Raw genomic sequence first — 24,907 nt, forward strand, 5'->3', positions numbered from 1 at the left:
ATATATATATATATGCGTATTTAATGCACTGGTGGTTGTGTGTATAACCCCTCTGCTAGCTTTCTTTGCAGTTTGCAGTGGTTTCCCGGAACCTGTGTGTTTCTGTCCTTTTTCTAGGGTAGGTCCTCGGTGAGTACCCCCTCTGCTGGATTCAGAAACCGGGTGCTCGACTTGCAGTGTTTATTTCACTCGTCGATATATGTCCAGACGATAAGCCGGGTTTCGGCTTCATACTTCCTGGATCATGCGGCTAGGTCACAGGCTTCTGCGGGAGCCTTCTTGATCATCAGGCCCCCGGCACGGCACTGCAAAAATTTCCTGGACGTCCGGGCTTGGCTTATGCTTTCAGGCTGCCCTGTCTGGTTTACCATATCTAGGTCGCCCTGAGGGACCTCCCGATCACCAGGATATCCCCTCTTGCTGAGGTATCGAGCGGGAAGTATAGGTGGCATTTGCGAGAACCTTCTTGTGCAATGCTGTTTCAGGCAGTGCTCCCCTCACCTTAGAGGGTTGTATTTGAGCTTGTCTCTCCCGTTTGGCCCAGTACTTCCGGGTATCTGTGAGCAGATGCTTGGAAAACTCTTAAATCCATACTATGGTTAAGCTTTGCGCACTTTCTAAAATCCACATAGCTGGTGTAGCGAATTTAGCTCACAACAGGAAATATGAATAATTAACAAAGTGTGCACGTTATGCTTTACCCACTTTCAAAAATCCACATAAGTGCTAAGGGTGCACGTTATGCTTTGCCCATATCCTTGCCAAATCCTGTATGGTAAGGGTTACGAATTATTAACATCGTTCCCTTTCTCTGAGTTGGTTTAGACCCCGTTACCCTGGGCTCCACTCGTCTAGTGTGTCTCTGTCAACACACTCTGGAAGCATCGCTCCCCTCACCATTGAGGGTTATTGCTTCAAAGAAAATAAAGTCGAAATCAATTGGAACAGACGGTCACTGTAGGGTTTGTGCGACTGGATAAGGATCGTTTTTGGAGTGTTGCCATTCAGTGCATTTGTAATTTCAAATCCACTGAAATGGAGGATGAAATCCAACCTTTAACTTCAGACAGACTTACGTCTTCGACAAAAGAGAGGGAACTTTGCAACTTTGCAATAGTGGTAAAGCAGATCATGAACAAGCCACATCAAAGAGATTCATTCAGAATGGAAATAAATAGGTATAAACTATGATTTCCACAGCTACAACTTTGCGATAACCATTGTACATGACTTATGATATTGAGATTTCATTACCAGGCCAGTGGAAAGTCAGAGAGTGCACTTTTCGAGGGGTCACATGCAGGAGGCAGAATTTAGCGGTCATTCTCATGTGGTCTTTTCTCGAATGTTTTCTTTTAAATGTCTTGTTCTGAAGAAAGTTACAAGCAGTCTGGAATTTCCAGCAGCTGTTTTTCCCTAGTGACTCAGGTTGTGGCAATCGGTACCCCACAAAACTGAGCATTTCTAAATACACTCATAACCACAAAACTGGGCCACAGCTAAAATATACAATTAAATATCATAAACAATTAAAAAGTTTGAATAATCTGACTAAAAAGCAACACTGAACCAGTGTTTTCAACAAATCATACTGTACATTCAGAGCCCAGGAAGATCTTTTTCAGAAAAACAGGTGTTTCTATTTAAAATGAATTGAATTCTTGTACAGATTCTGATTGCACAAAACGATTCCTTAATGATTCTATTAATGATTATTTTGTACTTTTGAAGGAGTAATACAAACCCAATTCCAAAAAAGTTGGGACACTGTACAAATTGTGAGTAAAAAAGGAATGGAATAACTTACAAATCTCATAAACTTATATTTTATTCACAATAGAATATAGATAACATATCAAATGTTGAAAGTGAGACATTTTGAAATGTCATGCCAAATATTGGCTCATTTTGGATTTCATGAGAGCTACACATTCCAAAAAAGTTGGGACAGGTAGCAATAAGAGGCCGGAAAAGATAAATGTACATATAAGGAACAGCTGGAAGACCAATTTGCAACTTATTAGGTCAACTGGCAACATGATTGGGTATAAAAAGAGCCTCTCAGAGTGGCAGTGTCTCTCAGAAGTCAAGATGGGCAGAGGATCACTCGAGTTGATGACTTCTCAAACATAGCGTTTTGTGATGCACCATTTCCATCTATCGACTGCTCTTTCAGAGTGCCACGAGAAACCCTTAGAACGGTATTTTAAAAAGAATCCATGTTATGGTAAGTGTGCACGTGTCTTTGTACACTTTCTAAAATCCACACTGTGGTAAGTTCGCACGCTAGTACTCTGTGTTCTTTTCTAGAATCCTGTATGATAAAAGCTACGCGCAGCAGCTTCGTGCTCTTTCTGAGTGGTTTAAAACCCCAGTTCCGCCTTGGGTACCACTCCACCTATGTATCCTCTGGATACCTACTTTAACATGGTGTTGCTACTAGGGGTCTGTTGAGACAGTTCCTTTAGCATGTACAGTGTGTGGTAGCCCCTGTGTGACAGGCCAAGACTTAGTATGATTCTAGGCTCTTGGTCATATTCCCTTAAAGAAATCTATCCTGATTCCAAGCCTTGAGCTCTACCCCGGGTCCAGGAGTTCTGGCCCTAACAAGTTTTTTTGGGGGGTATGTAGCCTAGGCCTTTGGCCGTAGGGAATAATGTCACTGACAGCCGTCTAACGTCCCAGGGGCAACTCCCATGGTAATATGGTAGAGTTGGTACTTAGTGCTCGCCATGGTTTCTGGCATGCACTCCCCTCAGCATGGTGGCGTGGGTATACCGTTCACCATAGCGACCACTAGAGGATGCAGTTCGAAGTTCCCATTAAAAGGGAACGTCTCAGGTTACATATGTAACCATGGTTCCCTGAGTAGGGAACGAGACACTGCGTCCTCTAGGTTTCTTGCCATGCTGCGGACGTAAGCTTCAGACGAAGAAGTGGATGATGTGTTCTACTTTAGTCGCACCGGTAGTGACGTCATGCTGTCGCCGGCCGACGTGTTGTTGGTGTTTTTTCAATGTATGCTTCAGACACGGGTCACAACGAGGCGTTCCCCATAGCGACCCCTAGAGGACGCAGTGTCTCGTTCCCTACCCGGGGAACCATGGTTACATATGTAACCTGAGACGTTTTTTATCACAAGAATACAATCAATTTCCAAATATATTAAAATAGAAAACTGTTATTTCAAAATGTAATAATATTTCACAATATTACTGTTTAACTGTATTTTTGATCAAATAAATGCAGTCTTGGTGAGCAGAATAGACTCAAAATATTTCAAAAACATTTTAAAAAATCTTACTGAGCCCAGACTTTTGAAAAGAAAGTGTACCAATTTGAACTTTTCAACATAAAATGAAAAGAGAAAAGAAGATCGTTTAGGAGCGCACACTCTAAGAAATGTCAGTTGTTTTATAATGCATGTTTGATTATTTTCAAAATGTGTGTGCACGCAATGTGACACTAAAAAAGCAATATAGAAGTGTGTCACATTAGCTTATGTTAATTTTTTTTTGTAAAAATATCAGCGGTGCCTTCAAATGATTAAAAAAGTGCATAATATTACTTCTGGTTAATTTGTCTAATTGGAAAGTGAAGGTCACGTTGAGCACATTGTGTAGTTGGATAGTTTTCCATTCAGTGTGCATTGCTTCTAAACTACACATTTTGGCAAATTACATGCATACAGAAAATTCATATGCTACAGTAAGAGTAGTGTGAAGTTTGTTATTCAGAACATAGCCATCGTGTCTGTCTCTTTCTCTTGTTCCATTTCACTGTTTCTCTCTCCCAGTAACACTAGTAACCTCATCTGGAAAAACAGGCTGACTCTCACAAATCCAAAGCTGCACAATTAATCAGGTGCTGGGCCGTGAACGGTGCTGGGCTTGCTCAAGGCAGACCATGAAGAGAAACTTTGAAAGGCACAACTTCACAAGTGTTGTTTTCACATTTTTCTCTATTTGTATCTGTTGAACATCATTTCACTGGATCAGTGTGAGACTGTGGACCAGAGAGCCACCAGCAGAGATTTATTCTCATTCCCAGAAATAATTCATTTTTAAATTCAGGAGTGCAGCCTTAGCTATTTAACACATATTACACACACACATGCACACACACACTAGACTCCTCCACAGCATTTGGAAAGTCTTTTTTTTTTTTTTTTGCTGTGGATGGAGACAAACTGTTAGAATCTGACCTGAGGTCGGTGTCTGGAGTGAAAGATTCAGACTTTTTCCTACCCTGGACAGACAATCCATGGCTTGTGCTCCCCAACTGCACTGACAAGGGTGATGAAAACAAACATGTTTAGAAAGTACACAGAACAAGAGCAATATTGAGAGGTGAAGAAGGGAGGGAATCCCAAAAGGGGTCAACCTCACATCCACTGACTTCAAAAAACAGTCTAAAGGCTGTCCAATGTGTAAAATGTCCAATGTGATTAAATGACATGGAAGCATGTTCACAAAGAGTTTTTTCATGTCAAAATTAACATAGTTTATGGGGGCGGGGGGGTGTTCACAGAACTTTGGCTAACATTCTGGCAAAGCTATGAACAAGCATTCTTCCAGTAACATTAGAATGTTCATTCAAAGTTATCTGGTCTTTTAAAAACATCCTCAAAACGTTAGCACAAAATGTATGCATCATTTATGGAATGTTTTTTTCTGAAGTGTTTTAGTTGGACATTTTTCAAACATTACTAACTACTTGCTTTAGACAAAATTCAAAAGCAACATTCCGATCATGTTGATAAAATGGAACGTTCCCTTAATGTTTTCTGTAAAGCTCGCATAACCAACACAAAATGTTTTTAAAACATTTCAAACCTGGACGTTTTGAATGTTCCAACAGCATTCAGAAATAATGTTCTCATAACTTAATGGGAACGTTAGAAAAACATTTTCAGAAGAAACTTTTGTGAGCTAGGATCATATGATGCATTGTTTCATTAAAAACATTTTTATGCCAACAGTTTGGACTTGGCCTTTTCTGTGATTCTTTGTGATCCAAAACAATTACAGTATATTTGGGCCATATGACCAAATAAGAAGAGAAGATAGGAAAACATACAGCTACTGTATTTATCTACAAAAAAAAAAAACTATTTAAGGGAGTGATATTTTATTGATGACTATGATGGGTGATTCGGGCTACTAAGACATCTAAGCCAAGGCACTTCAACTTTAAACATAGAACCATGAGCTGAGCAAATCTGAGCCGCAAAACTTTAATTAAGCAAGCCAGCATGCCTTTTTGTACAGAAAAGATTGGCGGGGTGGGGGTCAAAACATTTTAGGAAAAAAACTTTCACCCTCCAATACCTAGAAATTGACCTGCAAATCACGCAACAAATCAATATGAAAAAGAAACAAATCAATATGAAATATGCAATGTATTTTTAAGGGAACGTAACCCTTGTGGGATGCGTATATAAACTGCCGCTCTATGGTGAGAAAATACCTTACTGGGATTAGTTCATACCTGCTAATATCATTCATTTTGAGTCCACCCCCGGATACTGTGACATATGAAATTGAGGTGAAGAACGCACAGTTCGATATAGCTCAGCAAGAGAGAAAACTGACCAGACCCTGCCTGTAACCACATTAACTGCAGCAAACTTGGATGGAAATCAAGAAAGGCAAGAGTGGGCACCCCCTCACCCCACCCACACCTTTTCCCACATTCTGTTGTTTTAGGCAAGTGAAAGATTTCACACAAAGAAACTCCTCTCAAAACAATCAGCATGCCAGGCAATATCCCAAAGTGTACAGTCCACTGGAAGGAAAATAAATGAAAGCTCTTGTTTGGGTTAAGTCTTCAAAGAAAATAAAGTCGAAATCAATTGGAACAGACGGTCACTGTAGGGTTTGTGCGACTGGATAAGGATCGTTTTTGGAGTGTTGCCATTCAGTGCATTTGTAATTTCAAATCCACTGAAATGGAGGATGAAATCCAACCTTTAACTTCAGACAGACTTACGTCTTCGACAAAAGAGAGGGAACTTTGCAACTTTGCAATAGTGGTAAAGCAGATCATGAACAAGCCACATCAAAGAGATTCATTCAGAATGGAAATAAATAGGTATAAACTATGATTTCCACAGCTACAACTTTGCGATAACCATTGTACATGACTTATGATATTGAGATTTCATTACCAGGCCAGTGGAAAGTCAGAGAGTGCACTTTTCGAGGGGTCACATGCAGGAGGCAGAATTTAGCGGTCATTCTCATGTGGTCTTTTCTCGAATGTTTTCTTTTAAATGTCTTGTTCTGAAGAAAGTTACAAGCTATATACAAAACATAAATACAACGCAAAAACAATACTATTTTTGTTTGCATATCTTAATATTCTTTTTAAATTAAAAAATAATAATCTATTAAATAAAGCATTAATACATGAAGTCGGTTCATATTACATTGATTTTTGTCTCACAAATAGTGTTATTGTTAACTATAACTGAAACCATTAAAAATTGTTTTCTGTAATTGAAACAGAGCTGAGATAAAATATAAAGACTAGATGAAAAGCTTAAGCTTAAAAAAACTTAAAAAATAAATACATTTAAGTACTAATTCTGCTAAAACTAAAACTGACAAAATAAAGCTACAGTAAATAGAAATGACAAAAGCAAATTACAAAATTATTAACACTAACATTTAAAAAATTATAAAAAAAATAAAAGCTTTAAAATATGAATACTAGTATATAAAAAATACCAAAAGAACTTGTGATTCATTGAGGAACCAGACTGATTCAGTGCTCAAGTGACTCATTAGAGTGATTCAAATACGTTACAAGAGACTTTTTGACCAATTTTATTAAAAGAATCTGCTCATATGAGTCATTTGTTCTCAAATCAGACTGTACAATATATAGATATTTAGTGTTCTGTCAGCATTGGTAAAGAAATTGTGATGTTTGAGAAGCGTTAATCAAATCGAGCATCATGAATGGAGCTGGTTTTAAATAAGAAACCTACAAAACCTATTAAATACTATTAAAACAAATCCCTCAAGAGATCTTTAATAACATCTCCACCAAATCTGTATGGGGTTAACTGACCTCTAAGGATGTCAAACATGCAGAGATGGGCGGAGCACAAAGTAAGTAGCAGTAGAGCATGATGGGAAGAGAGTGATAGAGCTGTGCCGTATTGCCTGCAGGGCAGTAGAAGGTCTCTGACCGCGGTGGACCACACTAGCAGGAGGCCCAATCTGTCTCACAGGCTTCAGTGCTGGTATGCATCTCATTAGGTGAACAGCTTGGCATCTGCAGGCGAGGAGGAGGTTTACTGTTGTTGGATGATGAATAATCTTTCACGCGGTATGTCCTGAGGGCTCACCACCACTCCTGTAACACATCAAGGCACAAAGTGACAGAAAAGTAAATAGAGATTTAAACCAATTAGCCAACAGGAGGATTATGCTAAGGCATTAACTGATGGTATCTCTAGCTATCAAATAAATAGATGCAGAAAATAAGAAATTAACAATGCATGAAAAAATACAATGTTCATGTTAATAAATAAATAAATGAATCTTATGCTCAGCAAGGCTCCATTTACTTGAGCAAAAATGCAGTAAAACAGTAATAATGTAGAAATTATTTTTACAATTTAAAATATTTTTTCTATTTTAATATGTATTAAAATGTCATTTATTCTTGTGATGGCAAAGCTGACATTTCAGCAGCCAATACTAATTTCTTCAGTGTCACATGATCCTTCAGAAATTATTCTAATATACTGATCTGGTGACCAATCTTGAAAACTGTTGTGCTGCTTATTATTTTGTTCGAAACTACTTTTTTTTTCTTTTTGGGATTCTTCAATGAAAAGACAGTTCAAAGGCATTTATTTGAAACAAACAAAAAACATTGTAACATTATAGATGTCATTTTTCTCACTTTTGATTAAATTAATGTGTTGCTGAATAAAAGTAATTTCTTTGCTTGATATTTTAAAACATTTGAACATTAATTAAGTCATTATTTCGGTTTCAAAAACCAGACTGAACACTTCGATTTTAATCAGGCCATGTTGCTAAGTATAATTTAAAAAAATTCTGATATTTTTCATCCACCATTATGGATTTATTTTATTACTATGTGCTTTGCAGTGTGTTCTGGAATTGAACTCTGTGAATGACGCGATGCTGCTTTCTTAGGTATCTTAGGAGACAGCATAATTCAATTACCTATACTTTTTGGGATAGCTTGCATCAGGAATACATTTGTGATGCCTTAAAATACTCCCTCCGTGGGGAGCTCACTAGCTTTTGGAACCTGGTGACCAATCTTGAAAACTGTTGTGCTGCTTATTATTTTGTTCGAAACTACTTTTTTTTTCTTTTTGGGATTCTTCAATGAAAAGACAGTTCAAAGGCATTTATTTGAAACAAACAAAAAACATTGTAACATTATAGATGTCATTTTTCTCACTTTTGATTAAATTAATGTGTTGCTGAATAAAAGTAATTTCTTTGCTTGATATTTTAAAACATTTGAACATTAATTAAGTCATTATTTCGGTTTCAAAAACCAGACTGAACACTTCGATTTTAATCAGGCCATGTTGCTAAGTATAATTTAAAAAAATTCTGATATTTTTCATCCACCATTATGGATTTATTTTATTACTATGTGCTTTGCAGTGTGTTCTGGAATTGAACTCTGTGAATGACGCGATGCTGCTTTCTTAGGTATCTTAGGAGACAGCATAATTCAATTACCTATACTTTTTGGGATAGCTTGCATCAGGAATACATTTGTGATGCCTTAAAATACTCCCTCCGTGGGGAGCTCACTAGCTTTTGGAACAGAGCAATTGTCTGAGCCTGTTTTGCATTTTTATTAAAATTGTGAATTGTTCCTTTGAATAACAGGTGAATTATGCCCAAAGTTCAAACCCTTGGCTTCTAACCAACCTCTAAAACCCGTTCAGTGTGGATTCCAGCTCCAGGTTTAACTGTTCCAGTCCGCATGTCAGTCTGTGAGAAGGGCCCTATCTGATCCCTCTGTACTCCACCACTAAAACCACAGGAACGGACCTGGGAAAGGAAATGAGCATAGTGAGCGCTGAAGTTTAATAAAAACTGAATGAATGGGGTGTCCCAGGCACAGAATGAGAGAGAGAGCACAAGAGAAACAGGTATTTTCTGAAAGAAAAATAACTTTTAGAAATTGTAACTATTACTGTGGGGTTCTGTACATCGATAAAGCAGGTAAAGTGAAACCAGCTGCTGCTTTGGCTTCATGCAGGACCTTCTGGATCCTTTGAAACAATAAGCTTCCTTCATTCATTGATCAGCTTTAAAACGGACAAACACCCATCCTGAGATAGGCACGTAGATCTTTTCCTCTCGTTTTCTTTTTCTCCAACACAATGGGTCTGAATGTGGAGACAAACATTCCAAGCATGCCAAATGTCCAGGCTACAGGCAAATCATTAAACTCGAGGGAAAAAAAGAGACTCCAGGATACCTCCTATCTTCCCTGTATCTTCTCCTTGTTGCTATTAGCCTGTTAATTGATCCAAAACATGAAGCAGGTATTAACCTTTTGGGAGGGAGATCTGTGAGCATTAAACCAAAGTGAGAATACTATATCTTCCAGAAAGGACGCATAATAGGGCTATAAATCTGACAGATTAGCATCAAGCAGTGCCACCTGTTTACAGACTCAGTTACTCATACAGACTCTTTAGAAACACAACGTATAGGGAAACATAAATAACAGTCTTGACTGCGAGAAAATAAGGGCTGTTATCATTAACAAACAACTGAATGATGTTGGAGAAGCTACCTTGAAGCTACAAGCTAATATAAACTACAGTCAAGCTACACTTAAAAGGTTACGGTTAATGCACTTAAAAGGTTAAGTACACTGAAGCTATTTAAGGGGAAAGTGTGAAAATCAGACAACAATTTATTTTCACAATTATCAAAGAGTATTTTTCTGAAAAAAAAATTGCATGATAGCATTAACTTGAACAAATTAATTTATGATAAATACAATTCAAAGACTAAAATCACTAACACTAGCTAAAAGAGTGAAGCATAGTGAAGAAAATCATTTTAGAAAAAAATTATAAATATTAAATATTACAACAAAACAGAAGTGAAATGCTGCCGTAATTCTTTTGAAAATCATATTTCACATGCTACAAAAACAGCATTCTTCCATCTTAGAAATTTTGCCAAGCTACGAAGCATGTTCACAACAGGATCAGTTGTGCGAACACAGGGATTTGGTGCTCTCACACCTATTGGCTCGTTTAGTTTACACTCGAAGTAGATTGGTCCCTCTAAGCGAGATCCCAATTTCGTCGGTCCTCCGACGTGACGTCTCTGTTCCCTCCTTCAGGGAACGAGGGTTACATACGTAACCGAGACGTTATTCATTATCAAGAATAGCCTACATGATGTCCTTTACGAGATAGCATCGCTAACTAGCTAACATTATACTAAACAGTTATGATTGTTTAGTTGTCAGCATTTAAATGTACAGTTGTGTGTCTGTACTCTCCTGGGATTACCAGACTCTGCATATAAAATTATTTGTTAAATGTTAAATAACATGAAACTGTACGTTAATGCCGCTTTCATTATTTAAGCTGCAGCAATTATTTTGTTTCTCAATTTCTGACAAGAACAAGGTAGGAGAGGTTTCTATGAGGATCTCAAGAGTCTCTACCTATATATACCACAACATCAAATGACGCTTCACCGGAAGTTTGCGAGCTGGCTTATGCAGAAGTTCTAAAGAACGCTCTGTGCATATCAACTTAGCATTTTTCTCTCTTCACTGCTACTTAAAAAGTACTGGACAGAGCTGAACTGTTCTGAAAACAGCAAAACTACTGCTGTGGTCACATTAGTGGCATTTCGGCTAAATTTCACTGGCTAAAAGGTCCATTATCAGAAGTGTAAAGATGTGTGTTCTTAGGCAGAAGTCACTTGTTTAAACCAAGCAGCTTTCTGTTGGTCAACGTGGCAAATTTAAGTGAATTTCCTGTTGCGAATTCTGTATGGAGAAATCTTTCGCCCTGATGTGAAATTCCCAATCCCATGGATTCCTATATAATGACTTGATTTCCCTCGCAAAAATTTGCCAAACAATGGTAAATGTGACAGTTCGTTTACAGGGATAGTTCACACACAAAAATGATTGTCATCGTTTACTCATCCAAGTCTGTTAAGTGATCATATCTTTTCATAAGAATTAACCGCTTGATTCATGTGGAATAATTTTACGACGCCTTTACGACCTTTTTAAATTTTCTAAATTGTGTTGGGCTGTCAACATGAACGCGTTAATGTATGCGATTAATTTTACAATCATTAACGCGTTAAAATAATTAAAGCAAAATTACTGAAGCACAATTTCTATTCTAACCCTTTAACCCGATTTCGCTTCTCTGTTTGCGATCAGATCGTTTTAAGCCACTAAGCTCCAGGAAAGTTTTCAGTCCAATGATCCATTTAGCGAATGCATTCAAACAATCCGTCCAAAGCAGCGCTATTGTAAAGAAAACCAGGCTGGTTACATCAGAGACTGCAGAGAGAATAGAGACTCATGTTGCGTTTTCAGTGAATTATTCATTCCAGTGTGTTTTGCTTTAAAACACGAGCTCGTCATCTTCTGTAATTATCTCTGAAGAGCTGTGTGAAATACAGACTGAACGGAACATCAACACATCCCACCGCTGTATGGCCAAATATGCAAACTATGTTTCTCGGCTGGATAATGTGTGATGTAGTGTGTATGTTGCTGTGTTTAGTTATTCTGAATGGATCCGTGTACTGTAGTAGATATGCAGTCAGCTCAAGATGGTTGGCATCTCCATGTGGTCCTGTTCGATATTAGCAACTTAAAGGGATAGTTCAGCCAAAAATGAAAATTCTGACATTAATTATTCACCCTCATGTCGTTCCAACCCCGTAAGACCTTCATGGGAGAAGAATTGTTGAATAAAGTCGTTATTTTTGTTTTCTTTGAGCACAAAATGTATTCTCGTAGCTTTGTAAAATTACGGTTGAACCACTGATGTCACATGGACCATTTTAACAATGTTCTTACTACCTTTCTGGGCCTTGAACATTTCAGTTGCATTGCTGTCTATGGAGGATCAGAAAGCTCTCAGATCTCATCAAAAATATCTTAATTTGTGTTCCGAAGATGAACGAAGGTCTTATGGGGTTGGAATGACATGAGGGTGAGTAATTAATGACATAATTTTCATTTTTGGGTGAACTATCCCTTTAACTTGTCTAAAATGTAATGTTTTTTTTCAGTATTTTTTTCTTTCATGTGTGCTTTGGTGTGCATAAATTTTTCAATTATATGGACTCCTTATGTAATTTGGTTCTTGTACTTTTGGAGTCTCCAAGTGTCCTTTTTCGGAAGGACATCTAAATTTATCTTGAAAAAAGCTTACAGAAAATACAGATTTGTGAGAATCACCCTTCAATCTTTTGGTTTACTTTGCTGGATATAGCAATTGACAAAATTAATTAACATGTTAAACAAGATAAATGTATGCTTAATTTCATGAAGTGTGTGATTAATCGCAATTAATCACAGAAAAAGGGTGTGATTAATCCGATTAAAAATGTTAATCTATTGACAGCCCTAAAATTTTGGTTACATGGACTTTAAATGGAGGGACAAAAACTGCTCAAGTTTTACTAAAAAATATCCTAATTTATGTTTTAAAGATTAACCAAAGTCTTGTTGGTTTGGAATGACATGATGGTGAGTAAATGATGACAGAGTTTTAATTTTTGGCTGAACTATCTCTTTAAGTATGTAGCATTGCTTGTTTCAGTTAGTCACACCCCTAAACTGCAACCTTAATGTATGTTGGCATATTCTGTTTGTGTTTTTGATGCAGTGGTTCAAAAAAAAAAGAAAACACAACAACCTGAGCAGCGGGAGTCTTGAGCGAGAAGATTCACTACATTCAGCAGAATGGATATCACCCCTGAGCCCTCGTCACCCTCAGGGTGTGGGGGTTTCGCCTCTGACATCTAAGCACTTGAAGTGTGAGGACAAGCTACCTATTTAGAGGCAGGTGATCTAGAGAACAAAGGGAGGATTTAGGGCCCCGCTGACACGCTGGGAGAGAAATGAGTAGTTATTAGCTCCCGATGGGACTTGGCAGACTATTTAAAGTCTGTTTCCTTTGATTGTGACAGTGTAATTGTTCCGGCAGATACCATCAACTCACTAAGTTACCTTAAGGCAAGGGAAACTGGACTTTCATTAAAGCGTGGGACAAGAGAGCTGGTTTTCTCTGCCTGTGGTTTCTAATGGGATGTGGATGAGTGAGCTTCTTACGCCAGTGGTATGAATTAGTTTCTTTAATAATTAATAGGGGCCGTGTTAACACGAAGGCAACTAGTAGGGACTCCTGTTGAAAGTGCGGTGTGACTGATTGGCCTGTCGTTTCATTATTCAAAGTAAGGAGGATCTGCTGACAGTTCAGTGGTCTGAAAATGATGAACTTCAAAACAACACCACAAACTAAATGCTTAAAGTAACACTGACTTGCAGACACACACATGTCCTTAACTAGATGGGGCTGGATTATCTATAACAATAGCTAGGAAATTAAATTAAGATTCTGCTGTTATCAAAACAGCAGAATCCTTCAAGACTCAATCAGTACTCCACTTTCTGAACCAAATCTTCAATGATCTCAGTGCAGCTAATAGCACAGTCGACATCAAACACAACTTCAGAACGTGTTTAACAAGCCCGGACAAGAAATCCACATTTAAGCTCTTCACAGAAGCAGAATCGTAATAGCATCTCTGATCCCAAAGCGCAAAAAAAAAAGAAACGGAAAACGTCTAACCCCTATTTCCCCCGGTCTGACAGTTCATGTCTTTTAAGAGGCAGATTGTAAAAGAAATAAATAGAGCCGGGGATAAGAGCATGTTTCACTTGACCTCAGCGCTCCGAGCTCGGCTGCGTACACTCTCACCCTCCCTACCATCTCAGTCGTGGCAGAAAAGCAACAAGAGTGTTTGTTTTTGATTGTGGGGGTTGAGATGACACAGTCTGTTGGGCACTCTATTGGCCATGTCGCTAGGGTCCATTGACCATGCTGGCTCTCGAAAGCCTTCTGTGATTATACAATAAACTATACTACAGGACATGACATCTCCACCATTCGAAACACTCAGATGCCATTGGGCAAAAGACTGTTCTTTACCGAGAGCCCCAGGACGGCTAAGTCTGATACAAACCAGAGATGGAAATGTAACCAATTATTAAAGCAGATTGCAGTCAAGGTATTTCGAGTAATATCTTCACTAAAGGGCAAACTGGTGCGGAATTTATTAAGGCAAGCCATTTTTCCTGGATCTAATCGCAGATTAAATAACAAACATTGGCCTCAGACAGTGTAGATCATAGTAGTGTAACATTATTGAACTTTTAAACATTTCTTTTAAATCCACCAGAGGATGTTTATACGCTTTGGCATTTTTATGGCTTACGCTGAAGAAATGTAATTTTGCAAAAGCTTGTGCTGGCCCGCTGCTTTTGCAATTTAGAAGAAATATTGCACAAATCATTGGTACTTGTAAATTTTTTTCCCCTCCAAGGATTTTTGTTTTTAAGGAATGTGTTACAAAAAATGGAAATAAACAGAATGTGCAATCACGAACTGCAGTGTGCTGACAGGCAGAAATGTGGAGACTTGCAGCTGAAAATTTACACGGTGATTCTCCTGACATCTCTGTGTGGGTTGTTTACTCCAACCATCCGGGCCTGGTGTGAAGAGTTTTCTTCTTAGAAAAACTAATTATTATTAAACTGCTTACATCACTCATGCGTTTACATTGGCATATAACACAATCTATTTTTTTTTTTACCTGCTGCTTTTGTGTTATCTTCGTCAGTTTAAATGAGGTATGTTTGTTGTGAAAATGCAAATATATAATATGGGGTTAGCTTGTGAAACAAACCTATATCCCAGAAGGGGAAAAAAGCCTGAAACATTCTCTGAAAAACACCTAGGCCATTTCTACTATGCAGAACATTACATATGTCCAGATACTGTATGTCTTAATATATTATATAAAATATTAAACTAACAATTTTAGAGATGGAAATCATGCTGGTTTGTTAGTAATCCCAATAGCACAATTAAGGGAATATAGTGGTGAATTTCAAATAATTTCACTCCCGTGGATTGAGTAGTTGGTGTCACATTTGCCACTTCTCCAGGTACTGCATCTTTACATCTAAAAGAAAAAATTAAGCAATATTAGGTGCTTAATAGTTAGTAATCCCAATAGCACAATTAAGGGAATATAGTGGTGAATTTCAAATAATTTCACTCCCGTGGATTGATTTTCCATTCTCTTCACTTTTAACTAACAAAAGCCAGTTCCTTTATTACTTCATCTTTATTCCAAAAAGTTATATAATTTTGCTAGGAAAAGGACAGCACAGTAAAAAAATCTTAAATTAAAAGTTCATGTAAGCTAATTAACTCTTTATTTTCTTTAACTAATTAATTACTTAGTTAAATTACTTTCTGTAACTTTATTTATCCCCTTGGGGAAATTTTGTTTCAGTGTCTTGTTTCAATATGAGACAATACAACATAAATTTCACAGTAGGACAATACAAATTTCACAGCAATTAATCAAGAAATACTAATACTGAATGAGATCTGCTCATTTCATGAACAGGGGAAGAGAGAGAGAAAAAAAACCCTCTTTCTTTCCTATCGTTAATTTAAGAACTTCACTGCCTGTGATATAAAAGATTTTCCCCCCTATTTAAAAAAAACACCTGTATCCTAAGTCTTCTACCTGAAGGCAAAAGCTCAAACTCATTATACAGTGGGTGCCTATCGTCAGATATAATTTTCATAGCTTTACCGAGACATCTAGTCTGATAAATTTGTTTTAAACCCAACACAGGGATACCAAGTAATTTACTCGCAGTACTTAAAATTTTCCTGAACATACTCTTTTGTTTCACCGTAACATTCCCGAACCAGCAAATAATACAAAAGGTCAGTACACTTTCAATAAAAGAGTTATAAAACACCTTTAACAATGGAGGGCTTACAGTGAATGACACCATCTTCCTAAGGAAATATAGCCTTTGCTAGCCCTTTGTGTTTACAGCGTCAGTCCATTTATCCCACCTCAATTTGTGATCTAAAACAATGGTAGGTATTTAAACTCAGATACCCTCTGAATCTGCTCCCCTTTAATAATGGTCGCACTCGTTGAGGACTCTTTCCTAAAATCAATACACATTTCTTTAGTTTTTGAGACATTTAACTTGAGATTTGATACATCACACCAAGAAACAAATTCATTTAAAAAGGGTCCATGACTGTCCTCATCCCCTTTAAGGAGACTAACCAATGCAGTATCATCTGCAAATTTGATTAAATGTCTCTCTGGGCAATTGTTTGTGTGCATAATAAACAGTAAGGGTGAGAGGACACAACCTTGTGGGGAACCAATATTTGTGATTTGTTTGACAGACAATGAGGTACCCACACACACTCGTTGAACTCTGTTACTTAACATTGTTACATATTGTTTACTCACATCTTGAGGGTCCTAAAAATCATGTGAAAATTTCTTCTGCCTTTAATAATATTGTGCCATCTGTTCTGGTCGAATGATTATCTGTAGATTGAGTGGTTTTGTGGTTGCAGGATTTTTTTAAATATCGTAATCTACTCCCTTGTTTGACTGATAAGCAAATCAGATCAAATTTTGTTGTCACTGTGTAAATAAGTTCTAATAATAAATGTAATTTCTGATCTTTAAATGTCTGAGCAAGAAAGTTTGGTATACCCCCAACCATTATAATACAAGCATATTCATTTCTTAGCATTGCAGTGTTGCATAATTAAGGTGCTGTATAATGGCCTGCAAATGGGGAACATAAAAGTGAAGCTACATTCATTAGTAAAGGAGTAAAAGTGATGGATGATTGCCGAAGACCGAGATAGAGCCCAGTTTACTAAAGTTGGGAAGATCTGAGAAGACACTTGCCTCAGGTGAGATGCTTTCTCCAGGCCATACCTGAGAAGTTCCTATTAATGTCTAGGGCTACAGAGGGCCCTGGGGGTCAGCGATGCAGACTTAATTTCACCTTGAAGGGGAAAACAAATAGTAAACATTCTTTTGACTATTGTTTAAAAAAAAAACATTTTCAATATTACGAAGTTAAAAGGGGGCGCGTCTGCTTTCTCCCCCCGGGATCTAGACCCCTTGCCGAGGTATAGGTGGAAGGGTCAGTTGGTCAACCGATGGGAAAAAAGACCCCCAGAGCTGTTTAGCTGGAGGCTGATGAGCCTGTCGCAGTGGGGAGATCAGGTCCGCTCTTTATTGGGCCCCGGGCCTCTCTCCGCCACCAACCCCTCACTCGATGACTCTCACATTCGCCATATCAGATTCTCCACCATTCCACAGTGAAGCTAAGGAGCACTTGATCGACAGTAATTACAGCTCCTCTAAGCCAGCGACTGATAGCTGGGATGTGTGTCCTAAGGGGGGCCTGGGTCATGAGAAAGCAGGATGAACATATCTGTTTTTTGAGCATATGAGTGAGTGAGACAGGGAAAGAGAGAGAGAGAGAGAGAGAGAGAGAGAGAGAGACGGGCCACAATGTGGTGAAGCTCCCAGAACAACCAAACACCCCCCACCTCAGTCTCCAACCCCCACAAAATCACTGTCACACTTAGAGGTCTTTTTTCTCTCCCCTTTTTCTCTTTTTCTCTCTCCATGTCCGTTTATAAGTGCCTGAGTCTCAGAATTAAAAAAAAAAAAAAACAAGATCAGGTTTCCAGGCCGATAAGTGCATCCAGACATGTTATCAGTACTATCACAAAAGCTCAAGACCTCACAATCCCTTTCTCTCTCTCTCCCTCTCTGTACTCTCTCTACTGTACAATGACACATTATTCTCTACGTAATATACTTCATGAAAGGCAGTGTATGGTGCATCTTGTCATCATTTCGTATTGCGGGGCTTTTTGAAGCGCTCTCGGGTTCTGAGCGCTGTGCGTAGGAGCGATGTATCTGTTCCACAACACCGTATTATTTACCCAGATGGGGTTAATTGCTGAATAAAAGAATGGATCCTTTCAGTTAACCATTATCCAGCCTTTCTCCGCCTGCCCAACTCACCTCTCAACTCAATCCCACAATGTCCTCTAATGCAGGGGTTTTCAAACTTTTTAATGCCAAATATGCCACAAATATGATGGTGCTCTTGTAACAGACGTCCTTCCTAATACTAAAAAACAGAATTAATGAAAAATATTTTTATTGTTATTGTTTAATATGGTTCTGAATAAAAATATTATTCCTGTGACTGCAAAGCTGAATTTTCAGCATCATTACTCCAGTCTTAAGTGTCAGATGATCCTTCAGAAATCATTCTAACATGCTGATCTGAAGCTCAAAAACGTTTATTATTATCAATATTGGAAAGTTGTGTGCTATATATATATATATGAAAATAAATGAATACATATAAATGAAAATTAATTAATTTAATAATAATAAAATATAAAATAAAAAGATTTAATGTTCACAAGTAAGTTCTTTACGTTTTCTTAGCAGTCTTTAAAAAGCAGAAATTGAACATGAATATAACAGTTTTATATTTCATTAATATTTTAAGTGCATGTTAACCTTGACAGCCCAAAAACACATTTTGTCAAATTTATTTATCTCTCAGACTTCATGAAACCCCTTGCAGGCCCCTTTTTTAAATTAATTTTTTTAAACTGATTTTAATGGACATCATTTTGTATCATATTATGCTTATCAAAGTTCCACAGTATTGCGTCTTTGAAAAAGAAGTGCATTGAAACATTTTAGGTTTATATCGAGTAGTCAATCTTATACACACAAAAAAATCCTTGAAAATCCTGCCCCCAAAACCTTGCAGTGCGTCCCTGAATTACTTCTTCAAGAATTACAAAGGATAAAGTTGTTATCGTCACTTTTGATTCTTGTTTAGTAGCGTTTCTGAGGTACTGAGGGCTGCTTTGTGTACCACAAGCCTTGTGTACCTGGGCAATCTCCATGTTGTTCTGATTCGTTTAACTGGTACGGGTTCAGCGTTGAAGCGTTTGCTTTGAGGACGAAAGAGGAGATCGGTGATATGCATCAAACTCCTCGGGCAGAAGAAAGAGCCTGCTAGGCCACTTGTAAATCCACTGAGCGTGGAAAACAGTTAAGCTACCACCCCCCACCTTCTCTCCTGACCTGGTCTTTTTTTTAATTGATCCTCACAAAGTGCATTGTCTTGCTAAGCTTCAGGCCAGCAAAATAAATTCCAACTCAAGTCAGTTCCCGGTTCCGTTCTCTTCTTTTTATCAAATTCATTTCCTGTCATCATTCCTTTATACTATCAATACAGAATGGAACAAGACAAAATGTTATTAATGTATCATCTTTGAAGAAAATTCATTCAGCAATGGTGCTCTTGTGAATCCGGCATGTGTCAGTTCATGATTTACAAATCCTTTTTCTGTCATCTTTCATCTATCCTGTCAATGAAGGATGAAGCAAAAGGCAAAAACACAATTAAACACAATGCACATAGGGAAATGGGGTCAGAATTGTAAAATTAAGAGAAGCATTGTTAATTCTTTCTGTTTGCAATACATCACTCTGTTCTTCATTCAATAAAAATATTATTAAAAAAGCAATGCACATAAAAATGACTCAAAAGTTAGTGAGTTGTCTGGTTAATTTCTTTAATTTTTAAATTAGTGAGTGAGCACTAAAAAATAAAATTGTATTAAATTAAATTAAATTAAATTAAATTAAATTAAATTTAATTTAATTAAATTAAATTAAATTAAATTAAATTAAATTAAATTAAATTAAATTAAATTAAATTAAATCATCACTCTGTTCTTCATTCAATAAAAATATTATTAAAAAAGCAATGCACATAAAAATGACTCAAAAGTTAGTGAGTTGTCTGGTTAATTTTTTTAATTTTTAAATTAGTGAGTGAGCACTAAAAAATAAAATTGTATTAAATTAAATTAAATTAAATTAAATTAAATTAAATTAAATTTAATTTAATTTAATTTAATTTAATTTAATTTAATTTAATTTAATTTAATTTAATTTAATTTAATTTAATTTAATTTAATCATACACACACACACACACACACACACAAAACTTGAAAATCTTGCTCCAAAACATGCAGGCCTGAATTACTTCTATAAGAAATGCAAAGGATACATTTGTTGTCACTATTTTTAGGAAATAAAAAATAAAATAAATAAAAATACAGTCTTTCTGGAGTAATGGTGCACTGACTGAGTTTGGAAATAGAATTAGAACTGATTGCTTCTAATATTGATGTTTTTAGAACTGACTACGAAAACATATTTAATAACAGATTATGTTTTTGAATCATGGCCATAACCACCATAAACAATAAGGTGGAAACATTCAACCCAATATTCAGAATAGTGGTCAAATGATGTGGTTTTCAGCAGCGATTCGTAAGCTTTTACATTTGGTCTCCCCAATCTTGAATATATGGTTACACCCTGGCTTAGGGTTTGTGTCCGCATCAAAAAAAGTCTATGGTTGAATAAACAAAGATAACTCAACACCTTGGGAAAAATCCAAACCATGATGGCCCTCAGATTCCCAGCAACCAAACTATCCCACACAAAAACCCGACTTGCCTCGACCCCTGAATTCCCCCCTAGAGGCCAACATCCCATATCCCACCCCACCCCACCATAGCCTGGTACTTCAAACAGGACCAGGACTTACACTGATTAACTGGCTTTCTCTACCACCCACCTATTAATGCTCCAACCTTCATTAACACCGGCTGATGAATGGTCGAGCGTTGAGAGGAGGTGTTAACACAGCACCTGCCTGCACTCATGTGGCCATTTATTAACCAACAATGACCTTCCACATCATAAAGCTGCTGGCCCTCTATTTGCTGTCTAATAAACAGAGTGCTACCCCTCCACCCCACCCCCAGCACTTTAACTCAACCCAATCTAACTCTTTATTGTGCTTTAAAGGACAGAAAATGTCTGTAAACTTGGAACACCTGGAATGCAGGAGGGGACGAGGATGAGACTGCAGGTGGTTCGAAGAGGTCATCTGAGCACACAGGCATACGACACCACAAAAAAAGTCTAAATATTATCAGGGACGGACGGCTCATACATTGTCTGAGATGTCAAAGGGTGTGTTCACATTTGTAGTTCAGATCTCTTGGTTCTCTTGGTTTTGGTTCGGACCAAAAAAGAAAATGATGCATTAAGTCCTGGTTCGCTAACAATGTCATTTTTAACACTCAACCCAAAGATACAAAACAAAAGGCATAAGGATGCAGTCACAACCTGAATGGACAGCTTTTATGACGTATATTTTGCGACAGGACTTACTGAACATCCAAAACCAAACCTGCCAAGTGAGAACACACCTTAAGTGTGGGAAGTGTTTTCCCAGGGGGAAAAGTAAGCTGATGTGGAGGTTTTCACTTTCTTTTAATTGAGAGCGATAGAAGAAAGCTGGAAAAATTGGATCAGAACATAACGCTAAATGGATTCGAACTCACATCTCCCACATGAGCACCACAACTCATTGTATTGGAGCATATGCATGAACCACTAGGCCATAGATGCAATAATAGTCTAAATAACTCAAATATTAGACCCTATGGATTTCATCAAATGAAAATATGATGGACGGATCACATCTCGCATCTTACCGTAGAAGGAGGCCACTTCTCGGCTGCTTGCTTTGAGCTATGGAGTTTGGCCTCCGAGCACCATTCCAGTCTTCCCTCTGCGAGCGAACAGAGGGAAACAGGAGAGAGTGAGAGAGATCATAATGGGCCCTAACGTGAGGACATATTTATTTCATTCATTAGGTGGAGTAATTGGGCCCTCTTTCAGTGTGGCCTAGGTTAAACAGCCGAGTGATGGATGGTGCTTTTGACAGAGGTTAGCCGGCTTCCGCTCTCACTGCCATTCTTTTCTTTGAGAGATGGCTCCTGTCACGGTGTTCGCGGAGAGAGATCAACTGGAAGAGCGGTGTTCTGGCCAAAAATCGTCAAAACTAATTTGGGGAAAAGTCAATGAACAGCATAGAATAACACACTGGAGCCCACCGCAACATCGAAGCTGCCCACCCAAAATTATGCCATTAAGAAACGACCAAAATTATCATTCTTTACGATTCCTGGAAACATTTTCCTTGGTATCAAAAAAGAACCTGTTACACAAACACAGTTCCTGTCATTATGCGCACTCCCAACCACAGAGTGTCGGGGAGGCATAAAAATAATTCCAGTGACCACAGCGAAACATTTAGTAGACTCAAAAAGATGGACAAACATTTGCATGACGAGATATTGGCTAATAAAAGTATTTAAATAAATTGTTCCAGCTGAGCAGTGTTGTAAAAAGGAAACCATATTCGTCATTCAAGGTTCAGTAACAATACCACAGCTAGTCAGTCGCAATCACAAACTTTCACAGAAGCAGTAATTACTGTAAAATGGATTTAATGCAAGACCACATTTTAATAATGGCTGGCAAGTAATTTGAACTTAATTATAAGTGCTTGCTAAGGCAAGAATGATGATAAAAATATCATAAAATAGACTTGCGGGTGGGCTTGTCTGACTTACTTGAGTAAGCAAGCAACCACCAAGAAACCCTAGCACTGTGGTGCTGAGTTTTGCACTACTTTTAATAAATATAAAATCAAGTTGTTAAGTTGCAGTCTTATATGCATGAAGTGCATTAATCCCAAATTTCTCTTATACACAATAATGGCTTTTTCGAAAAACCATTCAGGTACACCTGACTGTATTCACTGTTGCTTTTTAATTCTGTGAACTGACGATCCAATATACACCCTCCACACCTCTCTATGATCCTTTCTTTTGGCCGAGTACCATCTTTGGCAGGTGGATCAAACCATCATTCGAGCAGAGGTGGGACGGGTTCTTAAATTAAAGCGGGGGTGAAGCATGGTTTCACAGCTCCCTCGCCACAATGCCCTGCCAGCAAAATAAATGCCATTTTATGCGTTTCCATAAATCCTATCAAATGAGTACTTTTCCTTGTTTTTTCCTCCATTTGATTTGCCAGAGCTGCTTCCTGCCACAGTGCTGGTCGAATGCCTGCCCAACTGCACAGGCATCAATTTACTATCATTAACTCTTTAAAGCACTATAAGAATGTGCTTCAAGATATTACTATTAGTTTTGCAACTCAAAAACTCCAGATAGCTCTATATTTTGACTTTTGGCATTCTGATGACTATAAGTAACATTGCAACTACATGTCAACTACCAGTCATTAGAGTATTAGTGTCTGCCTAATATATGCTAACACTTTATTTTGATGGTCCCCCAAATGTCATCCTACTGACAATAATTAACTCTGCAAGTACAAGTCATTCTGCTAACTACAACCCTAATCTAACAGTCTACTAATACTTTGACATGATATTGACATGTAATTCCAAAGTTAGAGGTAGTATAATGTCTGAAAAGTGTAACCAACCTAGTGAAAAATAAATATACAAAATTGTACTGTATCTGAAATACATTTATTTCATGCTCAGTATACTACAAATGCTTTTACATATTTAATAAAATATAAACAAATGTTGTGCTTAATGCACTTTAATTGTGTGGAATTACTGAAGTCCAACTAAATTGTGTGGAAGTGCTGAAGTCCAACTAAAGATTTACGGAAGTATATTTGATTGTGCTAAAGTGGAATTATTGCAAGTATACTTTAGTTAAGATCATACAATCCTCATTAACATTGACATTAAAATACATTTTAGGCTTAATATTAGGAAATGTGCATTGTGCACAAGTAGTACTCCAAATGAAGTTTAATTATAATTTTTATATCAGTAAGTCTAGAGCGATATGTCATTAAGTAAATATGTTAATAGATTTGAACTACACTTAGTATGAAATAAAAGTATTTTAAATATATTACTTTTTTACTAGGGCAATAGAATAAAATAATAAATAAAACATATTTGAATTAATGAATAAATGAATGAATGAATGAATGAATGATGCATTTATATAGCGCTTTATTGTGTATTGCTGTACACCCCGAAGCGCTTTACAATCATGTGGGGGGTCTCTCCTCAACTACCACCAGTGTTCAGCATCCACTTGGATGATGTGACGGCAGCCACAGGACAACGGCGCCAGTGCGCTCACCACACACCAGCTACAGGTGGAGAGGAGAGAGAGTCATAGAGCCAATCAAGTGAATGGGGATTATTAGGAGGCCATGATTGACAAGGGCCAGTGGCGGGAATTTAAATGTTACACACACACAATTATATATATATATATATAATTCTCAATTAAAATTGTATTTATATAAACACAGATACACTGAAGACAATTTCATTTTGCATTGCACTTAAAAATACAGTAAAATATATTAATATTGTGAAATAAATATTTTTTTTATTTTCTATTTTACTCTATTTTAAAATGTAATTTATTCCTGTGATGGCAATGCTGAATTTTCAGTAGCCATTACTCCGGTCTTCAGTGTCACGTGATCCTTCCGAAATCATTATAATATGCTAATTTGGTGCTCAAAAAACATTTATCATTATTATTAGTAGTAGTATTCATTCATTAATTCAATGTTGTTGTGCTGCTTAATATTTTTGGTGAAACAGTCATACATTTTTTTCAATGTAAATGTAACTGAAATATTGTTTTGTAACAATATGAAAGTCTCTCCCTTTTGATCAATTTAATGAGTCCTTCCTAAATAAAAGTATTCATTTCTTTCAAAAATGATTTATGTACACATCAGGGCTGTGAAATTAATCGCATG

This window comes from Sinocyclocheilus grahami, unplaced genomic scaffold, assembly GCF_001515645.1.
Source record: "Sinocyclocheilus grahami isolate Dianchi unplaced genomic scaffold, SAMN03320097.WGS_v1.1 scaffold417.1, whole genome shotgun sequence".
NCBI classification, from domain to species: domain Eukaryota; kingdom Metazoa; phylum Chordata; class Actinopteri; order Cypriniformes; family Cyprinidae; genus Sinocyclocheilus; species Sinocyclocheilus grahami.